At 46.2% G+C, this 15,755-nt stretch overlaps 1 protein-coding gene across 3 annotated transcripts in view; it reads left to right on the top strand.

Moving 5' to 3' along the window:
- The window catches only part of CREB1 (cAMP responsive element binding protein 1), a 1,172,277-nt gene that overhangs the window by 67,104 nt on the left and 1,089,418 nt on the right, over positions 1 to 15,755 (top strand). The window lies entirely within an intron of this gene.

The following is a 15,755-nucleotide window of genomic DNA, read 5'->3' as shown; positions in this document are numbered from 1 at the left end:
CCTCAGAACCAGGGCAACAGGGAGTCTCTTCCTGAGAAGCCCTTTCAGCACCCCTGAGGTGTTGCCCGACTGTCCACCCTTGGAGGCAGTCGAGGAAGGATTTGCTGTACCCAGTAGCCTGGCATTCCCTTTCACAAGATATGTGGGTACAGTCGATCATATCCGAGGGTTACAAAATCCCTTGAAGGTATCCCGTACCTCAACAATCCCTTCCAGACATCTCACCCGGTCAAAGGGATTTGGCAGAACAGGAGGTTACAAAGCTCCTAGAAAAAAAGAGCCGTCCAGACTGTTCCGGCAGACCAAGTAGGATCCGGCGTCTACTCGAGATTCTTTGACGGGAGATTGGAGACCAATATTAGACCTGAGCAGTCTAAACAGATTTGTCAAGAAGGCAAGATTCCGGATGGTCACGCTTCAGTCCATTCTGCCCTTTCTGGGCAAGGACAACTGGATGTGCTCTATAGACCTTCAGGACGCGTACTATCACATAAAGATTCACAGGCGCTCCAGAAGGTTTCTCCGCTTTCGGCTAGGGACCAGTCATTACCAATTCAGAGCCCTGCCCTTTGGCCTCACTTCAGCCCCCAGAGTGTTTACCAAATGCATGGCAGTGGTCACAGCTCATCTGAGATGTCAAGGATTCCAGGTGTTTCCTTATTTAGACGACTGGCTCCTCTCTGCCACCACCAGCTGTCAGCTTCTTCAGACCAGAGACTACACTCTGCAGCTATGCAGGAGTTTGGGAATTTCAGTGAATTTCGAAAAATCTTCTCTGCGGCCTTGCCAATCTATCACCTTTATAGGCGCAGAATTAAACACCGTCAAAATGTTAGCCAGACTAACAGATCAAAGAATTCTGGACATCCAAAAATACGTTCGGATTTTATTGCAGAGCAGCAAAGTCAAAGCCAGATTGATACTAAAGGTTCTAGGTCTTATGGCTGCGGCCATTGTTCTTCTACCACTGGCTCGCTTTCACATGCGTCTTCTGCAGTGGATGTTATTCACTCAGTGGTCGTTCCACAGTCTTCCGATGAGGCACGAAATCTTAGTCACACAATCGTGCAGGACTCATCTGAACTGGTGGATATCTTCCCCTCTTCTTCATCGGGGCCGACCTTTTGTTCCCCCTCCTCCGGTTGCCACAGTTGCTACGGATGCCTCTCTGATCGGGTGGGGGGGCATTATCAGGGCAGGATGGTCCACGGGACGTGGCAACCCATAGAATACCATCTGCACATAAATGTCCTGGAAAGCCCTCAATGACTTTCTTCCCACGGGGACTATTGCAGTACAAACGGACAACATGTCCGTGGTCTGATACATCAACAAGCAGGGCGGGACCAGGTCCTATCCGTTGTGTCGAGAAGCTCTCAGACTTTGGCAATGGGCAATCTCCTCTCATCGGTTTCTGATAGCAACGCACATCCCCGGCAGGTCCAACCTCTTGGCGGACAGGCTGAGCAGATCCATTCTCATGCCTCACGAGTGGTCTCTCAATCAATCTGTAGTGGACCAGATTTTTCTTGATTCCACAAGTCATTCAGAAAGCCACCGTTTTGAGGGCCAAGTTGATTCTCATTGCCCCTTACTGGCCTCGACATATTTGGTTTCCGTCTCTGCATCGTCACCTCCTGGTGCAGCCCTGGCATCTGGACCCAGTTCCGGATCTCTTGATCCACCAGTCGGGTCAACAGCACCGGGCTATTCATTCTCTCAACCTCACTGCTTGGTTGCTCCACTTCCTTCCCTAGCCAGGCTTCCTATGATCTCTGATCCGGTCAGAGATATCTTAGTGGCTTCTTTAAAGTCGTCCACCAGAACCGTTTATGCTAGCAAGTGGCGACGTTTTTTCATTTGGGCAAATTCCAGAAATATTGATCCCTTTACTGCTCCTGTGCATTCTGTTTTAGATTTCCTGGCTGAAGTTTTTCAGTCAGGATCTTCTTCATCTACAGTAAAAGTTCAACTGGCTGCTATTTCCAAGTATCGTGTTGGCTTGCAAGATCATAACATTATGTCTCATAGACTATGCAAGGCCTTTCTGAGAGGAGTGTTTCTCCTAAAGCCGCCAATAAAACATCCTCCTCCACAATGGGATCTAAATTTAATGTTGGCATCCTTAATGTTACCTTAATGTTACCACCCTTCGAACCGTCTGCTTCATGTTCATTGAAATTATTGACCTGGAAAACTATATTTTTACTGGCTGTCACTTCAGCAAGAAGGGTTTCCGAGATTCAAGCTCTCTGCATCCGTTCCCCTTACTTGGTTTTTCACAAGGACAGGGTATCCTTAAGAACGAACCCGTCCTTTCTCCCCAAAGTTGTTTCTCAAACCAATATTAATCAATCCATCGATCTACCAGTCTTTTTCCCAAATTATTCTGACAGAGCTGAACAAAAGCTTCATTTTTTGGATGTCCATCGTCAGCTCAGGTACTATTTGCATAGAACGAAACAATTCAGGAAATCGGACCAATTATTTGTCTCCTATGCAGAAAACAGGAAAGGTCTCCCAGTGTCTAAAGTGACCTTATCCAGATGGTTGTCTTCCACCATTTCTTATGTGTATTCACTCAGAGGCAAGCAACTACCTTCTAAACCGAAAGCACACTCAACCAGAAGTCTATCCACTTCTGCAGCCTTTCAGGATAGACTACCCATTGATACCATTCGTGCAGCAGCTACTTGGGCCACTCCTCATACCTTTGTCTCTCATTACAAGTTAGATTTGGCCTCCAGAGACAGGGCCAGTTTTGGTTCCACAGTTCTCAAGAGTCTGTTCCATTGAGCCACCCGGGATACAGGTGCTAGGGACGGTCCCATCCAGCAAGAATGAAGGCGAGATTGACAACTTAACATTTAGAAGTTATGTACCTACCATAGCGTTCCATGTTAGTTGTCTTCTCTGCTTCTTTCTTGCCCTCCCTCCTTCCCCTGGCCTGGACAGATCTTGAAGAGTTCCTCTTATCAGGTTGTTTCCTCCTGAGCCTTCATTAGAGGACTCCTTTATTATGAACTTGGGTTTCCTAAAATATATTAGGTTAGTCCTTAGCAGGGTAGGTTAGCTACCAAACGAGATCTGAGGTAGTCCCGCCTTGCATCATGGGATATAGGGTTGCCTCGAGCTGGTAAAAGGAGTTCTCAAGCTAAGCAAGTGCCGAGTCGGAGCCGAGGATCGGCTCCGAACCCATCCAGCAAGAAAGAAGGCGAGAGAAGACAACTAACATGGAACGTTATGGTAGGTACATAACTTCTAATTTTCGAATTTGAGATCCGAAGTCTTCAACTAAGCCAAGTACCGCGTTGGGGAATCTTTTTTTCTTGCTCTAAACAGATGTCAGTAAAAGTTAACAATTGTATTTCTTGTGGAAAGCAAATACCTCAAAGATTTTCATTCATACTGCGTTCCTTGCCTAGGCACAGACCACGACGTACCTCGCTGTCTATTTTGTGCCTTATTCAAACCTCGTACTATTCGTCGTCGGTTCATTTTTGCATCTAAATATTTTGGTACTCTGTTCAATTATCCAGAAATGGCTTCGGTAAGCCACCAGACTACCGACATTCCAAAAAAATGCAAAGATAAAGACAGAGACAGACCGCATAGGTCCAAAGCTGCTGACGATGCTTCTCCTAAGCTAGTCGCCAGTTCGCCGGTACTCATTGAGGTGCTTTTGCAGCCCCTGATACCTGCTACTTCAGATTTGCTGGCCTCTACTGTGACCCATAGAGTCCGGTATGCCGCAAGTTGCTTCTTCGACTGTGGAACCTGCGGATGTCTCTACCTTGGATGGGTCCGGAGCCGCTGTGCAGGCACTGGCTTCTGAGGGTGTATTCGGGCCTACTGACTTGCATATTAAACCGCCATCTTCTCCTTCAAGGCATAAAACTTGATCCATGCCCAGAAATCCGACGCCTAGACAGCCTGTTTGGCAACAAAGCAGTAGCAGTACTTAAAAAGATGGAGGAAAAAGTTAAATCTATGCAAACTGTTAAATATTTCCTGCAAGTGCAGCCTCCCAGATTTAATAGGCATTGGCCCTCTAAGAATTGGTCCTTTCCTGCCTCTTCCAGGCCTTCAGTCCAAACCCAGAACCAGCAGAACACCCAGGCTCCAGCCCCAGGATGCTCACAGGACTGAGCAGAGGGGGGGCTCCCACTTCCAAAGTTGGGAGTAGCCAAGACTCCCCCCATGGTAAATTGACTCAATGACTTAACTTTAAACCTTCCAAGCCCCGACTGTTCCTTCAGGGGGGAAAGATCGCCCTGCATGCAAAAAATTGGGAACTCATTACCCAGGACAAATGGGTTCTAAATATAGTTTCCCAAGGATACAGATTCCATTTCCACTCCTTACCAACCCCAAACGGTTGGCCAGACCTACCCCCAAATCAGTGGGTAGAGGCTCAAAAGCAGGTTCTCTTTTAAGCATCAGGGCTATTCAACCTGTCCCACAAGAAGATGGGGGGCAAGGTTTTTACTAGAGACTTTTCCTGGTACCCAGGAAAGACCATTCCTGGCATCCTATCCTGAACCTGTCTTTTCTGAACACATTTTTGGTAATCCCAAAATTCAAGATGCTAACTCTTCATTAGCTGCTTCCCATGCTAGGCAAAAATGTCTGGTTGGTAACACTGGATTTAAAGGAAGCCTACCTGCACATCCCAATAAGGGAATCTTGCAGAAGATACCTACACTTCAGAGCAGGGTACATGCACTATCGGTTCTCTGCACTGCCGTTTGGCTTATCTACTGCGTCCAGGGTATTCACAAAGTGCCTAGCTCCAGTCATTGCATTTTTCAGGCAAATAAATATTCAAATATACCCATACCTGGACGATTGTCTAATTCAGGCAGAAGGCCAGGACATACTATTAAATCTGGCATTTGTAAAGAAATTGCTAACTTCTCTGGGGTACACCATAAACGAAAATAAGTCAAATCTTGTACCCTGCCAACAAATTGTATTCCTGGGAACAAGCTTGAGTATAACTTCCCAGATGGCCTACCTCACGCCAGAGAAACAAGTTCATTTGACAGCTTACTTCAATCTACTGGCCACAAAGACCCAGCTATCTGTAAGGAAAATACTGCAAGCACTGGGGTTCATGGCCTCTTGCATTCTACTAATCCCATATGCAAGACTGCATGTAAGGAAACTACAATGGTATCTAAAAAGCCTATGGTGTCAACATTCTCAGGATCTAGAATCCATGATTCCTATCATACCTTGTCTAAAGATAGTTTCTTTGGTGTGCAGAGGCTTGCCACCAAAACAAGGGATTGCCATTCACTCTACCCCCTGCCGCGCAAACCCTAACAGACGCATCAGACTATGCATGGGGGGCTCACTTGGCAGGGCAGTGCATTCAGGGCAAATGGAACCAAAGTCAAATGCATCTGCATATCAATCAAAAAGAAATGTTAGCTGTACAGAATGCTCTGACAGCCTTCAAGGACCACATTCTTCCAGGACAATTATTGGTAAAGACGGACAACACCACTGTTATGTGGTACATAAACGAGCAGGGGGAACCCACTCGTACCCTCTCTGCAGACTAGCCATGACTCTGTGGAACACGGCCTTGAGCTACCAAGTGCATCTACAGGCTCAATTCCTGCCAGGAAAGCTAAATCTACTGGCAGACGACCTAAGCAGAAATCCCTTGGACCCACACGAGTGGAAACTGGAACCGAAGATATTCAACATGTTGAGAAACAAATGGGGGAGCCCAGAGATAGACCGGTTTGCCTCCTGTCAGAACTACCAATTGGACAAATTCTGCACAAGGCCTCATCACAAACAAGCTTGGAAAGTTGATGCCCTAACCTTCACAAACAAGCTTGGAAAGTGGATGCCCTAACCTTCACCTGGAAAAAAACTATCAGTTTATGCCTTTCCCCCCTCTGCCTGTCCTCTCCAGAGTGCTACTAAAGATCAAACAGGACAAACCAACTACAATACTGATTGCACCAGACTGGCCACGCCAACACTGGTACCCCCTCTTGGGCAGTGTGTCGCTTCTGGCACCATGGCACCTGCCTCAGACCCCTGCCCTGCTGTTCCAGCAGGAGAGCCAGATTCTGCACACACAGCTTCAAACCCTGAACCTTGCAACCTGTCTAATTACCTGACCCCACTCCTTTACCATCCCTCAGTAAGCAAGTGATGGATGTCATTCTGGAGGCAAGGAGGCCTAGTACTAGAAAATCCTATGCTGAAAAATGGAAAAAGATTCTGTTCCTGGAGCCAAACTCAGGGGATGGGCACAGCAGTACCCAGTTTACCACATATTCTTCAATACTTAACTGAGATGCTTCACAAGGGCCTTTCCTTTTCTTCCATCAAAATTCATGCCTCAGCCATTTCAGCATAGTACAACACAGAACCACTCCTCTTCTCTCATCCACTGCTGAAGCAATTCCTCCGAGGGGCCAAAAACATAAGACCACCCAGGAGAGCCCCTACTCCAGCTTGGGACCTTAACTTTGTCTTTGACAAGCTCATTCTTCCTCCCGTTGAGCCAGCTGCAAATGCAGAGTTGAAATTATTTTCTTGGAAAACAACTGTCATCCTAGCCATCACTTCAGCAAGAAGGGTGTCTGAATTACAGGCCTTCATGGCAGTGGAGCCTTTCATCATCTTTTATGCGGACAGGGTGTCCCTCTGGACCAATCCCTCCTTTATGCCCAAGGTGGTATCCAGTGTGGCCCTTAATCAGTCCATTCATTTGCCAACCTTCTTTTCTAATCTGCAGAACAAAGGGGAACAAATACTGCACGCCTTGAACATGCACAGACAACTTAGATTTTACTTGGACAGGACTAAGCCTCTCAAGAAATCTGAACAGCTGCTGGTGGCATTTGCTGCAGGGGCAGAGGGGAAGGCTATTTCAAAGCAAACCATTTCTAAGTGGATAGGCCATTGCATTCATTTCTGCTATAAGCACCATGGAAAACCTACCCACAGGGGATAAGACCACATTCAACCAGGGCTGCATCTACCTCTACAGCCTTTCTCAGAGGTGTCCCTACCAGGGACATCCTAGAAGCTGCTACCTGGATTTCTGTACATACCTTCACCAAGCATTACCATTTGCCAATTTTTTTCAAAATCCAGAGCTGGCGTTGCCACTGCAGTCTTGCAGGGCCTTTTAGCTGGTCCAAATGCTATCCAATTGCCTCCTCCCATCCTTAGCGTTGGGAATCTACCCAGATGTTGATGACTAACAGTGAAACATGAAGAACATAGTACAGTTGTGTACACATGTAGAAGTTAGTGTATTCACTGTTGCAGTCCTGGTTACCCTCCCTCCAGCCCCCTGAGTTCTATTGACTATACCTTTATTCTTGTTTACTATGCTTAAAGCTTTTTGGTGTATTTGCTTTTTGGTTGGAGGTATAACCTTCTATATAATTGCTTTCCATTATGGGAGCACCTGACATCTGGGGCAAGAAAAACTGATGTAATGGCGTCGGCTGCATGCTTTATACCCCTGACTACCTGACGTCATGGAAGATGAGACAGCAACCAACGCAGGACCCAAGAGGTCAACTGAGGGCTACCTGCAAGCAGATAACACAAATGTGATACTGCAACAGTAAATACACTCTAACATCTACATTTATGGTAAGTGTACACAACTGTACCTTTCATGGGTGATTACTAGGTCAACAGTCATGAAGGGTCATTTTAAGCCTAGCCTTGCTTCCAAACTGTTTGACAGGTTATACCACTCATTTTGTGGTGGGTATAACTTTCTTTGAGAGGTCTGACATTTACAAGCTTTTCCTTCCTAAAATGGACATAGGTAGTAGACCAGGAGTAAATTTACGATACCCATCCTCTGATCCAAGTTGTACTTGAATAAGTACAGGGAGAAATTCTCCTTTGTGTGGTTAGGAAGCCCGTTCCAGAGAAGGGGTAGTCTCTGAGATGCATATCTGCCCCTCCAGCATGTCCTTTTAATATACGTTTCAGATGATCAAGTGCTTATGATGCTACAATTCTATAAGGGCTGATTTTAGAGGTTGCTTTGAAAACCAAGCAGAGCTCACCCCTCGGCAGTCTGTAGAGATAGAGTACAAGACTTTGTGGGCGGTCCACTTAGGACATGTTTTCTATACCACATTTTTATGTATGTGTTTGTTTTTATTTATTTTTGAGAGTGACTTCTGAGGACACTCCAGCTGTTGCATATCCCCTGTCAGGTATATACTGAAAGAGACATGGTACTCGGTGATTGGTGTGATGAGGGGTGAGGGATTGTTTTTTGGACTTAGTTGCCGTATAACCTTGCAGTAATTCATTCTGGGATGCCCAATTTATGAGCAACAGTCACATAATGGTTATTGGCCAGGTTGCTGTCTACATGTGTTCTAAATCCTTGACCACAAGGTCACCTCTTAGGGGAGTATTATCAGTGCTGCAATTGGAAGGATGGTTGTCTTTCCAAAATGTACTGCTGTGCATTTTTTTGATATTGAGTTTTAGGCCATGGCTCTGGCATCAGTTATTCATCTGTGTTGGGCCTCCTTCGGAGATGTTTGAGTCTTTGGTGGATTCCATGACTGTACCTAGTTTGCAGTCATCTATGAAACTGGTTAGCAAGAGACCTTTGACACTGGCCATGATTTCAGAGAAGTGGAGGCCAAAAAGGAGTGGTCCCAGCACCTGGCCCTGGGGGGAGTGGGGGGGACTCCTCTAGCGACTGGCCTTTTTGTGGATTTAGACTCAACTATCCTGACTTCTGCCCTAGATGTGAACCAGCTTGTAATCTAGCAGGTGACTTGGGTTTTATCTAAATCTTATTCATTCAGTCTGTCATGGGTCTTCGAGCCCACTTGTCATATCTGACTCGGCAGAATTGGTGCTCCAGCTTCTTGCCCTTTTAAAAAATCATCTTCCCCTAGTTAAATTGGCTCTCGTATGCCTCCTTTCATAATTAGCAGCAGAATCTCAATCAAATAAGTCTCCACCTCATTTGGATAAATTATTTGGTGTTGGGTGATTGCTTACAAACATTAAATACATTTGAATACTTTGTTTTCAGTTGGTTTAGACTGAATTTAATCTTCTGTAGTCTGTCTCTCTTCTAGTCACTTATTTTGGCCTTCCCTGCCATTTTCTTTCTTCAATGCTTGTAATTTCTCATAGGGTATGCTATTAGCATGTTACAGTATTAGAACCTAGCAGTTGTAATTAGGATTAGTAGTAGTGTGTGTTTTTTGCAGTTTTCAGTAATTAGTCTTAGTGCAATTAAAGTCAAGAAACAACACACACAAAATAGAAATATATATATATATATATATATATATATATATATATATATATGTGTGTGTGTATACGTGTATAGTATACTTGTATATATGTATATACAGAGATAAATACATATAAACACTCGTTTGCAATTAGTGTTATAAGTAATAGTAGTGCTATTTACTACTTTATCGTGAAGTGTTTCTTGATGTCCTTCAAGAATGCAACTGCAGTCATAACATATGGGTTGTCCTGCCTCAGGCAGCCCTCGGTCGGCCGGATTCCAAAGTCTGGGTCCGACGTCGGCTGACGTCGCATTTCTCTCCGTCAGAGCGGCTGGAGTACATAAGCATCTGCCGACGCCATCTTCTTCAGTCTTTCTTGCCATGCGGTGCCCGAAGCAGAAGCAGTTCGCAAGTGCCGGTCGGTCAGCTCCTGTGTTCTTCGAAACCGAAGTCATCAAAAAAGCTAAATACCCCGTTGGGGACCTTTTCTTGCCTCAGCCGATGTCAGAAATTACTGAAAAAGTAAATAATTGTTTGTCTTGTGGTAAACAAATACCTCATAAGGATTTCCACTCTTACTGCCTCCCTTGCCTTGGCCCAGACCACAACGTCTCGGCCTGTGCCGCCTGTGCTCGCTTCAATAAGCGCACTCTCAGGCGCCGGGCGGAGTTCGCTGAAGACTTTTTGGCGAAAAATTTGATTATACAATGCCGTCGGAACTACCGACAACGCAAACTCCTAAGAAACGAAAAGACCAGGACCGACATCCTCGGCCCGCGTCTTCCACCGACACCATGCCAAAACAAACCGCGAGTGCTCCGGTTCCCTCTGAGGCAGTTATTCCACCGCTCCGAACCGAAGACACCGCATTACCGATACCTCCGATACCGGAGGCCACTCCGCCAGTTATTGACTTTCCCCCGGATACTGAAACTGAGGAAATGCCAGAGACCATTGCTGTTGATAAGGTCACTCCTGCACGTGGAGCTGCTAGGCCTCCCATGTCCATGTCTATCAAGGCCTACACACGTGCTAAGGCAGCCAGCAAGTCCAAGCATCTTACTGCTAAAACTTTACCTCAGCCTACTCCTGAAACTCAAATCATGACTATGGCCGCTGATTTAATTTCCATGATCAGAGGTTCCCAGGCCCATCCTGAGAGAGGATCCCAGCCTCCTCCTGATAAGAGGCCCAGGGTTGAACCCTCTGACCCTCTTCCTTCAGATGAAGATTCTGAGGACTCTGTTCACTCCGAAAGCCAGGAAGAGCCCTTCCAGACCTACGAGGATTCAGATGCAGAGGACTCCATCCCCTCGGCCTCTCCTGAGGATATTTATTTTGGGGAAGTTCTGCATTCCATGAGGGAACATTTTAAGTGGCAAGGCCAGGAATATTCAGATTCCAGAAAGCGCCTTCGAAAGCCACAACACAGACCCTTAGCTATACCTCCTGTGCTTGATGATGTCCTTCAAGGATGCATCTGCAGTCCTTACAAATGGGTTGTCCTGTCGTCAGGCAGCACTTCGGTCGGCCGGATTCCAAAGTCTGGGTCTGGCCTCGGCTGATGTCGCACTTCACCCGACGTCATAGCTGCAGTTCTTCGGGTATAAAGGTATCAGCCGACGCCATTTTCCCCAGTCTTTCTTGCCGCGTGGCGCCCGAAGCAGAAGCTGTTCGCAAGTGCCGGTCGGTCAGAACCAGAGATTACTACTACCGAAGACTTCTAAAAAGCTAAGTACCCCGTTGGGGACTCTTTCTTGCCTCAGCCGATGTCAGAAAAAGTGAATAACTGTTTAACTTGTGGGAAACAAATACCTCATAAAGATTTCCACTCTTACTGCTTACCTTGTTTAGGCCCAGACCACGATGTAGCAGCTTGTCTAGCCTGTGCTTCTTTCAACCGACGGACGCTTAGACGTCGGTCGGAATTGCTGAGGAGTTTTTCGCCCGCTTTTGCTTACATTATGCCGTCGGATACTCCGACTACGCAAATATCTAAAAAGCGCAAGGAAAAGGACTGACACTCGCAGTCCGCGGTTTCGGCCGAAACCGCGGTTAAGCCAACCGCGAGTGTCTCTGTTTCGGCTGAAACCGAGTCCACGGTTCTTGACGGCTTACCTCCTACCGAGGCCTCATCCAGCATGGTTGAATCTGCTACTGAAATCACACCCGCTCTTGCAGGTTCTCAGGATTTATCTGATACTATCCCTTTGGATATTTCTACCCCTGCACGTGGAGCTGCTAGGCCACCTGCATCCATGTCGATTAAGGCCTTTGCCAGGGCTAAAGCAGCAAAATCTACCAAAACTGTGCCTGCTAAGACCCCCTCTCACAGGCCTAGCTCTAGTTCACAAATGCTTAGTCTAGCAGAGGATCTCATTTCTTTGATCCGGGGATCCCAACCACACCCAGACAGGGCCTCTCACCCACCTCCAGAGAAGAGGCCTAGAGTAGAGCCCCCTGAGCCAGTTTCTTCAGATGACTCCTCTGATGAATCAGATAATTCAAACCCTCCAGAGGGCCCCTTTTCTCCTTATGAAGACTCTGATGCTGAAGAGTCCATTCCATCTGCCTCTCCGCCTGAGGAATTTTCTTTTGGGGAAACCTTGCATGCTATGAGGGAACAATTTCAATGGCAGGGCCAGGATTTTTCAGACTCTAGGAAAAGGCTTAGAACCTTTTTGCATTTGCCACAGCATAGGCCTTTAGCCATTCCTCCAGTACTTACTGTTGTGGATGATGCATTCAGTGATGCTTGTACTGCTCCTGATTCTCTTCCTCCGGCCCCTGCTAAGCCCGATAGGTACTACAGGGTTCCGGACACACATTATCATTTGTATAAGGCTCCTTTTGCAGATCCCGAAACTATCTCCCAGGGACCAAAGGCTGTAGCAGCTACCTCTGCCCAAAACCCCCTCCCCTCTGAAAGGGAATCTAGGGCCTTAGAGAGATGGGGTAAAAAAGTTTACACTTCTGCTACTCTTTCAGCTAGGGCCTTGAACTGTCAATTCCACATGATTCAGTATCAGGAATTTATGTTAGACCAGTTAACTAAAAAACTGTCCTCGGATGAACCATTAGACAAAAAATCTGTTCAGGAAATGGTACATAACATTCAGCAGGTCAGTAATCATTCCTTAAAATGCGGCTATGATGCACTGGAGGCTTCCTTTAGATCAGCCATGACTGGTACAGTGATCAGAAGACATGCATGGTTAAAAGAGCAGTCCTTACCAGACCATGTTAAAACAAAGCTCCTAGATTCTCCCATGGATAAGCTCAATTTGTTTGGCTCCCCTGCACAGCAGGTGCTCAAGAAGGTGGAAGAGAAAGCAAAATCTGTCCAGACAGTCAAGGATTTCTTGCAGGTCCAGCCTCCAAGGTTTAGCAGGAACTGGCCTTCCAAGAATTGGTCCTTTCCAGACACCTCCAGAGCTCAGAGAGGCAGGAATAGGCGCTCAAGAGGCAGGGGTCAATCCAGAGGTGTCTACAGGGGATGTCAGTGGCAGGCTAACAACCAGCGAGGTACAGCCACAGATCTAGCCACCACCACTTCCACAGGACAATCACAGTGACTTGGCTCTGGCACCGCCTACCAGGGAACAACTAGAAGCACCCTTAGGCGGGAAGCTAGCCTTATTTTCAGTAAACTGGCATTACATCACAGGAGACAAATGGATTTTACAGACAATAGACCAAGGTTACAGGTTTCACTTCCATACTCTACCAAGGAAGAGAGGAATGCCAAACCTACCTCCAAATCAGAAGACAGAAGCTCTAAAACAAATAACTCACTTACTAAGGATGAGAGCTGTAGAAAAGGTACCATCTATGGAACAAGGGCAAGGATTTTACTCCAGACTCTTCCTGGTACCAAGAAAAGAAAACCAATGGAGACCTATTCTCGACCTGTCCGCTTTAAACACATACCTCATTGTTCCAAAATTCAAAATGCTGACCCTACAGCAACTTCTTCCCATGCTGGGCAAGGAGTCTTGGCTGGTAACTCTAGATCTCAAGGAGGCATACCTGCACGTCCCCATACGACCAAATTGCAGAAGATACCACAGATTTCTTGCAGGATCAGCGCATTATCAATTCTCAGCATTGCCCTTTGGCTTATCTACTGCGCCCAGAGTATTCACAAAATGCCTGGCATCAGTAATTGCTCATTGCAGGCTTCAGGGAATTCATATCTACCCTTACCTGGACGACTGCCTGTTACAAGCGGACAACAAAAACAAATTAACAAAAGACTTGAAAAGGGTCATTCATCTACTGCAAGCCCTGGGATACACAGTCAGTATAAAAAAGTCAAGGCTGATACCATCCCAAAGGATAACCTTCTTGGGTGCAGAGCTGGACACATCAAAACAAATGGCATTCCTAACAGTAGAAAAACAGCAGCAACTCCCTCTCTACTTCATGGCATTAACAAAGCAGAACCAGCTAACAGCAAGAAAAGTCCTGCAAGCCCTGGGTTACATGGCATCCTGCATAATATTGATTCCACATGCCAGACTACATATGAGAAAGTTACAATGGTACCTAAGGAATTTATGGTCTCAGCACAAGCACAGCCTAGAAACCCAAATTCCAATAATTCCATGCCTGAAGCAAGAATTCCAATGGTGGGCTCAGGCCTGTCAATCAAACAAGGGACTGCCCTTCCACAGCACTCAACCAAGCCAGACCATCACAACGGACGCCTCAGACCTCGGTTGGGGGGGCGCACATGCTGGACAAGTGCATACAAGGCTTATGGACTCAAGACCAGCTGCACCTACACATAAATCAAAAGGAAATGCTGGCAGTAAAACTGGCAATCCAGACATTCAGACCATTTCTTCGACAGGGTCAACTGTTGATAAGGACGGACAACACCACAGTTATGTGGTACATCAACAAACAGGGAGGCACACATTCATACCCTCTATGCCGGATGGCAATGGACCTCTGGAATGTGGCCCTGAGCTTCAACATTCAGTTACAAGCAATTTTTGTGCCAGGAAAAGAAAATATACTAGCAGACATCCTAAGCAGAACTACCACGGATGCCCACGAATGGATGCTGCATCCGGACATCTTCAAAACCATTACAGGAAAATGGGGACTACCAGAAATAGACTTATTTGCATCCCCACACAATCACCAACTGAAAAAATTCTGCATGAGGACATACCACCCACTTGCTTGGAAAGTGGACTCCCTATCTTTCAGTTGGAAAAACCTGACAGCATATGCATTCCCACCTCTTCCTTTGATGCACAAGGTGCTATTGAAGATCAAAGAAGACTGTCCAGGGATCATCCTGATAGCTCCAGACTGGCCAAGGCAACATTGGTACCCATTACTGAGGAGTATGTCTCGGGAACAAATATGGCCTCTGCCCCTAGTTCCCTTACTGTTAACACAGAACAACTTCAAAACCCTGCATCCAAACCTGAAAACACTGCAGCTGGCTGCCTGGAACATTGCATAAGACCAAATAACCCAGATTTATCTCAAAGGGTTAAAGACATTATCTTGGAGGCTCGCAGACCCTCAACAAGAAAAAATTATTCAGCAAAATGGAAAAGATATCTCATTTGGAGTACTGCAAAAGGAGAAAATGTGTCACTGGTAAACATAGCTAACATCCTGGAATACTTGGCAGAGCTCTTCCACAATGGCCTGTCCTATTCTTCCATTAAGATTCATCCATCAGCTATTTCAGTAGAATACAACTTGGATCCTCCAGTCTTCTCACATCCTCTGCTCAGGCAGTTTCTGAGAGGAATTAAAAATGTAAAACCACCTAGGAAGCCACCATTGCCAGCATGGGACTTGAACTTTGTGCTAGAAAGGTTGACACTCCCTCCTTTCGAGCCAGCAGCAACAGCAGAATTACAGTACTTATCATGGAAAACTGCTTTCCTGCTTGCAATCACTTCAGCAAGAAGGGTTTCTGAACTACAGGCATTAATGGCAGTACAGCCCTTCCTAATCTTCCATCAAGATAGTGTCCATGAGAACTAATCCTACTTTTATGCCAAAGGTGGTCTCCAGAGTATCTTTACACCAGGCTATCCACCTGCCTACATTTTTCCCCAACCCACAGAACAGGGGAGAAAGACTGTTGCATACCTTGGATGTACATAGACAACTACGTTACTACCTGGACAGGACCAAGAGCAATAGAAAAACTGACCAGCTACTGGTAGCATATGCAGCAGGAATGGAAGGAAAAGCAATTTCAAAACAGACCATCTCTAAGTGGATAGGAAATTGCATTAGATTTTGTTACTCCTACCATGGGAAGAAAACTCCAGAAAACATCAGACCTCACTCTACAAGGGCTACAGCCACTACCACAGCTTTGTTACGAGGAGTGGCTACCAAAGACATTTTAGTGGCTGCTACTTGGAGCTCGTGCATACATTTGCCAAGCATTATAATTTACCCTTGTACTCCAGATCCCGAGCAGGTTTTGCCACTGCTGTT

Source organism: Protopterus annectens, chromosome 2.part0 (assembly GCF_019279795.1).
Source record: "Protopterus annectens isolate FY-2018-M chromosome 2.part0, PAN1.0, whole genome shotgun sequence".
Taxonomy (NCBI): domain Eukaryota; kingdom Metazoa; phylum Chordata; order Ceratodontiformes; family Protopteridae; genus Protopterus; species Protopterus annectens.
The sequence above is the reverse complement of the archived record's forward strand: the minus strand, read 5'-3'. Positions and strand labels throughout refer to the sequence as shown.